This window comes from Carettochelys insculpta, chromosome 1, assembly GCF_033958435.1.
Source record: "Carettochelys insculpta isolate YL-2023 chromosome 1, ASM3395843v1, whole genome shotgun sequence".
In the NCBI taxonomy this organism is placed as follows: Eukaryota; Metazoa; Chordata; order Testudines; family Carettochelyidae; genus Carettochelys; species Carettochelys insculpta.
The window spans coordinates 89268244-89280479 of NC_134137.1; positions in this window are offsets into that span (position 1 = coordinate 89268244).

A 12236-nucleotide genomic window follows, 5' to 3' on the forward strand; every position below is an offset into this window, starting at 1 on the left:
AAAAAAGAAAAGAGAATAAATTTTCTTCATTACTTCATTCCTCAGGATACTTCAACCACAATAACAGTAGCTCGACCAACAACATTGTTAACCTTTCACACTACCAACTCAGCCCAGCAGAGGAGTCTCTCTTATCCCGGGGTCTTTCCTTCTGCCCCACTTCCTCCACGAACTTAATACAATTCTGTGGTGAACTTGAAGCCTTCTTTCGCCACCTCCATCTAAAGGAATTTTTCCAGCACACCTATGAACAACAGTCTGACTCTCTCGACCCCCCCTACCAACAGCAAAAGAAGAAGAACTCTATGTGGACTCCCCCTGAGGGTCACAGTGAAAGTCTGGACTTCTACGTACAGTGCTTCCGCAACCGTGCTCAGTCTGACATTATACACAAACAATGCCAAATGAGACACAATCTCAACTATGCTGAACGCCATGCTGTCCAGAGTCTGAAAAATAACCAAGACATCATAATCAAACCAGCTGACAAAGGGGGTGCTGTTGTCATCCTGAATAAGTCAGACTATGAACAAGAGGTGGCCAGACAACTCTCCAACACCACATTTTACAGACCTCTCTCCGCTGATCCCATTTTGGAATTCCAAAGGAAATTACAACAACTACTGAAGGAACTCCCTGCTGCTACTCGGGACCTCATCGACTCAGACACACCATCTGAGCCGCAGCCTGGATTATTCTATTTGCTTCCCAAAATCCACAAACCTGGAAACCCTGGACGCCCTATCATTTCAGGTATTGGAACCCTTACCACCGGACTATCCAGTTACGTGGACTCCCTCCTCAAACCCTATGCCACCAACGCTCCCAGCTATATCCGAGATACCACCGACTTCCTGAGGAAATTACAAAACATCGGAAAAGTTCCTGATAACACCATCCTTGCCACAATGGATGTAGAGGCTCTGTACACTAATATTCCACATAAAGATGGATTACAAGCAATCAGGAACACCATCCCTGATGCCACCACAGCCAATCTGGTGTCAGACCTCTGTAACTTTGTTCTCACACACAATCACTTCCGTTTTGGGGACAATTTATACCTCCAGATTAGTGGAACTGCTATGGGCACCCGCATGGCCCCACAATATGGTAATATATTTATGGCTGACCTGGAACAACGATTCCTCAGCTCTCGTCCCTTATTACCACTCCTCTACTTAAGATACATTGATGACATCTTTATGATTTGGACCCATAGTACAGAGGCTCTAGAAGAATTCCACAGAGACTTTAACAATCTACACCCCACCATCAACTTATGCCTCGATTACAACATGCAAGAGATACATTTCCTGGACACTACAGTACTAATCAAGGATGGCCTGATCAGTACCACACTGTACCGAAAACCTACTGATCGCTATACTTATCTACACCCTTCTAGTTTCCATCCTGCACACGTGACTAGATCCATTGTTTACAGTCAAGCTCTTAGGTACAATCGCATTCGCTCTGATCCAACTGACAGAGACCAAAAACTACAAGAACTTTACCAAATATTCATAAACCTGAATTACCCACCAGAGCTGTGTCTACAAGTGCATGCTACTTCAAAGTAGCGGCACTAACTTTGAAATAGCGCCCGTCACGGCTACACGCGTCGGGCGCTATTTCGAAGTTAACTTCGACGTTAGGCAGCGAGACGTCGAAGTCGCTAACCTCATGAGGGGATCGGAATAGTGCCCTACTTCGACGTTCAACGTCGAAGTAGGGACCGTGTAGACGATCTGCGTCCCGCAACATCGAAATTGCTGGGTCCTCCATGGCGGCCATCAGCTGGGGGGTTGAGAGATGCTCTCTCTCCAGCCCCTGCGGGGCTCTATGGTCACCGTGGGCAGCAGCCCTTAGCCCAGGGCTTCTGGCTGCTGCTGCGGCAGCTGGGGATCCATGCTGCAGGCACAGGGTCTGCAACCAGTTGTCGGCTCTGTGTATCTTGTGTTGTTTAGTGCAACTGTGTCTGGGAGGGGCCCTTTAAGGGAGCGGCTTGCTGTTGAGTCCGCCCTGTGACCCTGTCTGCAGCTGTGCCTGGCACCCTTATTTCGATGTGTGCTACTTTGGCGTGTAGACGTACCCTCGCAGCGCCTATTTCGATGTGGTGCCGCGCAACGTCGAAGTTGAACGTCGACGTTGCCAGCCCTGGAGGACGTGTAGACGTTATTCATCGAAATAGCCTATTTCGATGTTGCTACATCGAAATAAGCTATTTCGATGTTGGCTTCACGTGTAGACGTAGCCCAGGAGAAGTAAAAAAAACAAATTGACAGGGCCAGACGCATACCCAGAGACCAGCTACTCCAAGATCGGCCCAAAAAAGCCAAGAACAGAACACCACTGGTCATCACCTACAGCCCCCAACTCAGACCACTGCAATGAATTATTAAAGACCTACAACCTATCCTTAATCAGGATGTTACACTCCAGATGGCCCTGGGTGACATGCCTGTTCTCTCCTACAGACAACCTCCCAACCTCATGAGGATTCTCACTAACAGCCACAGTCTATACCCCAGGAATACCAGTCCTGGAACCTTTCCCTGCAACAAAGCCCGCTGCCAGCTTTGTCCACATATCTTCTCTGGAAATACCATCACTGGACCTAACCAGGTTACTCACAGAATCACGGGCACTTTCTCATGCTCCTCTACTAACATCATATATGCCATCATGTGCCAACAATGCCCAGATGCTTTGTATATTGGACAGACTTCTAACTCCCTCAGACAAAGGGTCAACAGGCACAAAACAGACATCAAAACACTCCAGATCCACAAACCAGTTAGTCAACATTTTAATGGAATGGGGCATTCTGTCAATGACCTAAAGGTATGTGTGTTACTAAAGAGAAATTATCACACCGTTTTGGAAAGAGAAGTGGATGAGCTGACTTTTATATTCAAATTCAGCACATTAACACGTGGTTTAAATCGTGATGGGAACTTTCTGAGACGCTATAGGGGCTCATCTGCATACTTGGCTTAATCTAATTCTTGACCTTCCCCCCTCACCCCTCCACTCTCTGATTTGCTCACCTTGATTATCTTTTTCTGAGTTGTCCTCCTTGCTTACTGCTTTTGGTTCTCTGTGTCTTAAATATTGAGTCTGTTCTGGTCTGGCTATGGTCTGAAGAAGTGGGTCTGTCCCACGAAAGCTCACCTAATAAACTATTTTGCTAGTCTTTTAAGTGCTACTTGACTGCTTTTTGTTTTGATAGTGTATAGACTAGCACGGCTTCCTCTCTGTTACTATTCTGACCTGCATAAGTTTACAAAGATTGGGGAGGAATGGGGGGGAGCCACACAGCTGGCTCCTGTAGCCCTGCAGCTGGGAAGCAGAGTCCCCAGCTGGGGGCACGGAGGGACCCTGCAGCACCGTGGCATTCTTGGCCAGGAGCAGGGAACCCAGAAGCTGGGGATCCTGCAGCCAGAGGCAGACCTAGGGGCAGGCAATCCAGGCAGTCACGTGGTGTTGCCAATTTCAATGGGCTGCTGAAATGGACCATCAGGTTTTTTCCACTTGGGGTGGGGGAAGGGCAGGGCTGCAGCTGAGCTGGCAGATGGGGCATGCTGTGGGTGGCCAGGGGTGCAGCAGGGCTTGGTGGGAGGCTGTAGCACCCGGGAGGGTGCACATGTGCTCCCCCTGAAGAAGGGTGCAGCAGCTGGGAGGGTGCACTGCCAGGCCCTCCCACCCGGTGGCCCACATTTGCCGAGGGCTGCCAATTAATTGGGACTGGCCGTGTCTGCAGCCCTGAAACTTGGAGCCAGCTGGGGTGCCATGTGAGCCCTTGCCAGGAGCCTCAGCCATGTGATCCCTTGCCAGGGCGTAGGGAACCCTCATCTGGGGACAAGCAGGGGCACAGAGCTCCAGCCAGCAGCCCCAGCTGCAGGATGGAATTTCCCTGACAAGTCCCACATCCCCCATTTATACAAAAATGTCCAGCAGGACATTTTTGCATAAATGTTGGACGCAGGACTTACCAAGGAAATGCGGGACTCTCCTGCACATTGTGGGACGTCTGGCAACCCGAGCTGCATTCGTGTATTCATATCTAATGGTAAAATACATAGAATTAAAAGGTTAATTAACTATGGAACAGCCATCAAACAGTGGTGAAGAAAAGCAAATCCACTGTAGCTAATAAAAGCTGTCTCAGGTTTAGGTCATACTAATTTGGCAAACGTTTAATAGCAGTGCTCCATTCACAAGCCCAAAGACAGAATTAGTGCTTGCCCCTAATGTACCTTATTTTCTGTGAACTGATTCTAGCTTGAACATAGCATCTGCAGGGGGCCCCCTCTCCTTTCCAACTCCCCGTTCCCCACATACTAAGCTGATTCTTCTGTCAAGCTGCATTAACAAGTACATGTTCTGGAGACACTGTGAGTTCAATGAAAGCACATTTTCCAAGGGAAAACTGTTCAAGTTGAAATTGCTTCAACCAGCTCTCCCAACTGAGAAGTGAAAACGAGCCCTTAATATTCGTCTCCCTCTGGTATGTTTCTTAAAGCATTTGATTATGCAATTTACATTGAGAACCCTTTACAAAATAAAGAACTATTGTGTAGCAGTGTCGCATCTTAGCAGTGCCTTTTATCATTTAGCTTTGGCTAACCCAAGCTCTTCATGCTAGAGGCACACATTTGTAAATTAGTAGAGATATAGGACATTTTTATGCAGAATAGCCTCAGTGGAAAAGTTTGCAATTGTTTGTGTTCATGCACAGACAGATTGGGTAAGGGTCATTAGTTTAATGGTCTGCTCTTTGGTGAAGAGCCCATGGCCACTTAGACAAATGGTCAACGGGCACCAAACAGACATCAAAACACTCCAGATCCACAAACCAGTTAGTCAACATTTTAATGGAATGGGGCATTCTGTCAATGACCTAAAGGTATGTGTGTTGCTGAAGAGGAATTATCGCACCATTCTGGAAAGAGAAGCAGCCGAGCTGGCTTTTATTTTCAAATTTGGCACATTAACACATGGTTTAAATCATGATGGGAACTTTCTGAGTCACTATAGGGGCTCGTCTGCATACTTGGCTCAATCTAATTCTTGACCTTCCCCCTCACCCCTCCACTCTCTGATTTGCTGACCTTGATTATCTTTTTCTGATTTGTCCTCCTTGCTTACTGTTTTTGGTTCGCTGTGTCTTAAATATTGAGTCTTTTCTGGTCTGGCTATGGTCTGAAGAAGTGGTTCTGTCACACGAAAGCTCAGCCAATAAACTATTTTGCTAGTCTTTAAAGTGCTGCTTGACTGCTTTTTATTTTGTAAAGAAATAAAGAGCAGTTAATGGCATGGGAAGTCTGGAGCCAGGGAGTCTTCCAGTCTAGAATGGGAGATCCCATGGGAACCAATGCCCCTAAACCTGAAGTGACTACATTCTCTCTGTGGAATGATCCTAGAGGAGGGAGCTATTTAGAGGATGGTGGGAGAGAACATCAGAAACCTACAAAGAAAGGAGACAAGGCAAGGCAATCACAAGCAGATTATGTGGTGTTGAGGTGGGACTGGCTAAAGGAGATACAGCTGGAGGCAATGAAGAATGAACCTGAGTGAAGAGCATGAAAACACCTCTTGCAAATACAACAGGAAGTTTGTGGCACCTTGTAGACTCAGAGATATTTTGGAGCATAAGCTTTTGTGGGCAAAGACCCGCTTTGCCAGAGGAATCTGATGAAGTGGGTCTTTGCCCATGAAAGCTTATGCTCCAAAATCTCTCTTAGATGGTAAGGTGCCACAGGACTTCTTGTTTTTGAAGATACAGACTAACTCGGCTACCTCTCTGATACTTGTCACTTGCAAATATATATGTGGATCTCGCTGACAGGTTAATAGTGAATATAATACAACTCTTAAAAAAAGAATACTTGATTTTAGATAAACATTAGTCTATCAGTTTCCTATTTATAGTCAAAAAGAATGTTTTTCTAAATAGAATAGTTTTCTATTAGCAATACTTGTGCCTTGGATTAACATCATTGGCCATGATACTGCACATTTGTGAAAAATGTTTGAATTATGAAGTGCCCACAATTTTGTTTCTGAGCATGGCACAGTATACTATTTTATTATTCTCAGTTAATATCCATATGACTGAGGACAGACATAGTGAATATCCTCACATAAAGAACTAAGATTTAGTATGATGCTATATCTCTTAATACATCTCGTCTTGCCAAAGCAGATGAAAGACTCCATTACAAATCCATTTTACAGAACACAATTTTTAGACCAAGCCTAGCTAACCTTTTGACAAAATTCAAGCAAGTGTGGGCCAAATTTCAAGTTAATTTAGGCTCATTTATAGTTTGATGAAACCATTACAACCTTCGTTCTGTCCACAAGAGAATCAAAGCTTGTAACTTCTGGATGAATTTCACTACCGATGTTTTGATTAATGGAAAAACAAAATTTGTGGGATGCAAATCAGGTAAAACTGTTCTGAAGAAACATACACATACCCCCCATGCACTCTAACCAAAATTTCAGTTCAAAGACAGCTAAGTCCAAGATAATTAAAAAGGGTCCATCATATTCAGTTTTTTTATTCTCTTTTTCTCATCATTGTACCACTCCTTATGGTTGAGGAATGCTTCAATTTATTAATCTTTCCTCCATGTATTAATACAGTAAGTGATCATTTTGAATCAAATTGTTTGCATTCACCCTTTACATACTCTAAATCGATAGCAAATATATAAACTGTAGTAATGGGTTATGTCTAAGTGAATGTTATGCAAGCCATTGAATGTATTCTAAATCATTAGGGAAATTAAAATAATTGGTTGATCAGACAAGGTCAAATTTTTGATACTCAGTTGCTTCAGAATTATCTCTTGGCAAAAATGTTTTGTGTTAAATCATCAGTCATAAAGCACAAACAACCTCACAGAATTTTAAATCTATTTCAGAGCCATGATCCTCTAGACACATAGTGTACTTGAAAAAAAAATTGAAAGAACTATACAGTTCAACATCCACTAGGGTATGTTTTATTTCAGGGAAAAAGTCTCTCTTCCTATCTGTATTCTTCATAAGCTGATGTGGAAATTTCAGAGAAGATGTTATCTGCAGGGAGAGCAAAGTTTAATTCCTCTATTATATGATGCAATGCAGAACCAATGCATAGCCAATTAAAATGCATTTTGCTAATTGGGAAAGCTTTTGACTATAAAGGAAAGAGTTACCCATGAGATATTTCGGTAATTAATGAAAATGAACAGCTTACACAAGGGCAAAGTGTCATGGCAGAGAACTATTGGAATGTTACATCCTACATCTAAATCAAGTTGGAACGATAGCAGAACAAAAGTTGAATGGACAAACTGTTCCATTTAGGTGCTGTCATGGCTATTGCAGAACCTGGTTATGTCAACCAAAAGGAGTTGAATGAAAGTGCTGCTAACTACTTTTGCCCACTATCCAGAATGCCCAGGTTCACAGAAAGACCCCTGAGCATCTTTTGTTTCTTCAGGGAATGATCAGTCCACCAAAAATGGCAGAGAAGAGGGTTAAAACACCCCACATTCAAGTGCTCTCATTAATAGATGGTGACAGTTATTCATTATATTGGGCATAAACACTTTTTTTCTGCTTAAAATCTTTTCACTGAGATTAGTTTGCTAACTCCGTTGTTTTCCGGAGGGAGCTGCTGACCCAATTGTTCACCTGCATCAGGTTGCTGGCTCAGCTTTTTACCTGGCTGGTCTCCTGCCTTACCAGACAAAGAGATATCTTTTTACATGTAACAGCACCTAAAATATACATTTTATGTATCACCTTCTGTAGGTAGGTGTACAACACAGTTTCCCAAACTGGGGGACCTGCCCCCCTGGGGGTGTGTGAAGAAATTCCGGGTGGGGGTGTGTGAGGCAACCCAGTCCCCCCCATTGTTCCTCCCACCCTTAGCTTTTGGCTCTCAGCCCCTGCCATGTTAGTGCAGACACTATACAAAGCAGGCAGCCAGCAAAGATCCACATGCAAAGATGAGTGAGTGTGGGTTGGAGTGGGGAGGAGGAGAATGGGATTAGATGGGGGGCTGGGGGTGCCTGGCTCCAGTAAGGGGGTTGGGGATGCGGTAAGATCAGGGAGCTGGTGGTGCCTGGATTTGTGGGAGGGGAGGTGTTCTGGTGGGTGGCTTGCGGGGCTCGGGAAGCCGGCCGGCTTGCAGAACTCACGAGACTTGCGTGGCTGACTCCGGCATGGGGTAGCTGACCCCAGCAACATGGGGCTCAGGTGGCTTGGGCTGGCAGCTGGCCTAGGCAGTGTGGGGATTGGGCAGGTGGCTTGAGCGGCTTGCCCACGGCTGAGGTGGGGGGCTGGCCCCAGCAGCTGGAGGGCTGGTGGGTGCTGGGCTTTGGTGGGTGGCTCTGGCAGTACAGGTCTGAGGCAGGTGGGTGGCTGTCTTGGGCAGCTCTGGTGGCTGGCCAACTGGGGCTGCAGCAGGCACCCACAAGGGGTCAAGAAAAATTATTTGTGCTTATTTTTAATTTTAAATAACTTTTTTATATCAAGTTTTTGTGTCTATTTTAAATTACGAATTGAATTTTTTGTTAAAGGGGGGTTGGATGATGGTAAAGAAGAGGCGGTGGGGGGCGTGAGGGTTTCTCAAAAATCAAAAGGGGTTAGTTAGGGATGCCGAAAAGTTTGGGAACTAGTGGCGTACAGGGAACCACATGAGCTGCAGCCTGCTCTTCTCACAGCTCATTACATCAGCTAATCTGCAGCATGAAAGGAGAAATAGCAAGAAAGACCCTGTCCTTTCTGGCAACTTTCTGGGCAATGTGGATGCTTGGGGATTCAGATGGAGTGACTGTTCTTCCACCTGGCCTTTGTGGAGGGAGAAGAAAGGGAAGGGGAGGCTCATGGTACCTTCTCTGCAAATCCACACAAACACCAGTTACAATCAGACCTCCAGATGGGAAGAACTAAGCGATCCAAATTATACAAACCCATTGCCTGAAGCAATATTTGAACGAGCGGGCAGGGGAAGTCAATAGAACATACTCTGCATTTTCTTAGGCCATGTCTACACTCAGGACCATCTCTAGTGGTGTTTGAGACTGAGATATACCCTACCCTGGTGGCCCAAGTGCTGGGCCCAGGGCAACCTCCTCCCTCCATCGCAGGCACTGACCTGCTCGCACCCTACCTTGCCCCTCCCCTCCATTCCCCCCAGCCCTGCCCTTGCTCTACCCCCTGGCCACTCTGGCCCCTGAACAACACAAATTGGTGGATTACAAGGGTCCTGGCATGGGGTTGCCCCTGCCGCCCCCACCACTCACTGCAGCAGTGGGAGCTGGAGTGACCCAGCAGCCTGCTCTGCCACCCTCTCTCAGCTCACTCTTCTCCATAGAGGTGGAAAGGGCTCTGCTTCCTCCTGCTATGGAGAAGTCCAGTGCAGTGGGCAGGGAGAAGGCAGGTTGAGGCAGAGTGGAGCAGGTTTCTGGCTTGCTAGGGCTCCCGCTGTTGTGGTGAGTGTGTGATGGAGGGTGAACCCTGAAACTGCCTCGCTACAGGCAATCTTCCTGGCTGCCCTGAAACCTGCCTATAGGATGGTTAGGGCAGCTGCAATGGGGTCCCCCAAAGTGTGGAGCTTGGGGTGGCTGCCCAGAACCAACCTATGGACAGGGTGGCTTTGTCTACATTAGCAAGCTTAGTGGTACTGATGCAGCTGCTTCTGTAGCTGCTCTATGCCAATGGGAGAGTTCCCCTGTCCTCATCATAAAACCACCTCCCTAAGCAGGGGCAGCTACATCAGCGGGAGCAGCCTCCCACCAGCAGAGAGCTGTGCACACTACCCCTTATGCTATCAAAACTGTCATGTTTTCATGTCATGCGCACAGGGCCTAAGATTGCTGACTGTGCTGTAGTAGTGATGCACAGGCGGCCCTCTTCCTCCAGAAACACCTCTTTTCTCAACTCTCTGCTTCATCCTAATGGTTATGGATGTGCCCTTGCAGATAATTCTCCCCCTGTGCCACAGGAGGTAGCCCTGTCAAAAGCGGGTCTACATTGCAGCTGGTAGGTACAGTTCCCTGCTAGGACAGGAGTACTTTTTCTAGCTCCGTGGCACCTTAGGACTAACTGATATTTTGGAGCATAAGCTTCCACGGGCAAAGACCCCCTTCATGAGATGCATCTGACGAAGCGGGTCTGTGCCCACGAAAGCTTATGCTCCCAAATATCTGCTAGTTTATAAGGTGCCACGGGGCTTCTTTCTTTTTTTGAAGATACAGAGTAACTCAGCTACTCCTCTGAGACTTGTTCTAGCTCCTTCTCTCCACAATCCCTTTCTCAGTGACAAAATGGACATTCCTGCCTCAAAGAGCAAAACCATTTCTCATCAGCGTGAGTCTTGCCACAAGTACCCTTGCTTTTATGACCTAAAAAGCTTAGCTGGCTGCAGTATGATCCACGTGGAAATGAATTTGTGACCGTGCAGATGCTGAAGCGAGTGCAGAAGGTGTTCTTCAGTAGAGGTGCACTTCAGTAGCACATTAAACCAGTGCTCTCCTATTTGCTCTGATCTCTGGTAAGCTCCTGGCACAGGGTGAATTACAAATGGTTGGTTGTAGCTTTTAAAGCTCCCAATGGTTTGGGAGCAGATTATTTGAGCTATTGTCTAGGCTGCAGTTCCCGTGGAGATCAGCAGACATGCCCAAGAAGAGGCTGCTGGAATAGATCTCTGAGTGAGGGATTCAGTACATCAGCAATCCAAGATGTGAGTGCAGTATGCGTAAACATACCTGCAGTACATTCACCCATGTTAGAATGCTTCGAAATAACAGCCTAGATGTGGTGTGCAGGCTTCAGCACAAGCTGGATAAGCACACCAGAGACTGGGAACCTTCTCATGTGGCTAGCGCATACTGGAGCATGGATTCCCAAACTGGGGCAAGTGCCCTTCTTGGGGGGAGTTCAGAAATTCCAGGGGGTGCGAGGTGACCTGGGGGGGGTGCGAGGTGACCCAGGCCCTCCCCACAACATTCCCTCCACCCGAGGAAAGAGCCGGCCTTTGTTTCTGGCTCTCAGTCCCTGCCATTTTACACAGGTGACCTGGCGCAGATGCTATAAAAAGCAGGCAGCTGGTGAACACCTACATGCAGCTAACTGCCTTCTGCAAAGACGAATGAGTGTGGGTTGTGGGGGAGAGGCATTGCAGGGTTCAAGTGGCTCAGGCTGGCAGCTGGCCTTGGCAGCACAGGGCTCGGGCAGCTTGGGCTGGCTTGCAGGTGGCTGGCCCCAGCAATGTGGGGCTTGGGAGGCTCAGGATGGCAGGCAGGCGGCTGGCCCTGGCAGCGTGGGGCTTGGGTGGGTGGCTGAGGCAGCTGGCCTGAAGCTGAGATGGACAGCTGGTAGGCAGGCAGTTGGTCCCATCTGTGCGGGGCTCAGGCAGCCGGTGGGCAGGCAGGTGGTTGACCCGGGTAGCCGGTGGACAAGTGAGTGGCTGGTCCTGGAGGCACAGGGCTCGGGTGAGTGGCTTTGGCAGCCCAGCTCTCAGACAGGCGGGTGGCTGTCACGGTCAGTTCTGGAGGCTGGCATGGGGCTCAGGCAGCTGGCCATATGGGTCTGTGCCAGGCACCTTAAAGGGGCGAAGAAAAACTATTTGGGCTTATTTTTAATTTTAAATAACATTTTTATATCAAGTTTTTGTGTTTATTTTAAATTTCTAATTGAATTTTTTGTTGAAAGGGGGTTGGAAGATGGTAAAGAGGCGGGGGGTGAGGGTTTCTCAAAAATCAAAAGGGGGGCGTGATGCTGAAAAGTTTGGGAACCACTGTACTAAAGCCCCTGCTACTGCTGTGTTAGCCTTGGTAGCATGAGGTAAAGCTAGAGTGGGATCATATCTTGTGCTGTAGCATAGACGTACACTTGGTCAGCCAGAACCCAGCTATGTTAACCTTCCAGACATGCTAAAAAGCCTGTCATTTTTCTAAGGCTATTGAGACTGAAAGCTAGAATGGGTACATTTATGGATTATCCTTTCTTACTCTTTTCTCTATGGTCTTACTTTATAGTGATTTTAAGATTTTAGACTTGAGTCAGAGTTCATAAAATGCTTCTATTCTCTGCCTGTCGGTCTAGTCTACCCCAGTCTCCTCTGGTTTGTAATCCTTTGGTCACATTTTGATTATGGGATTTAGCTTGGTTTATACTGCACAGTTGGCACAATCGCATCCCTTCAGGGTGTGGAAAATCAACACTTT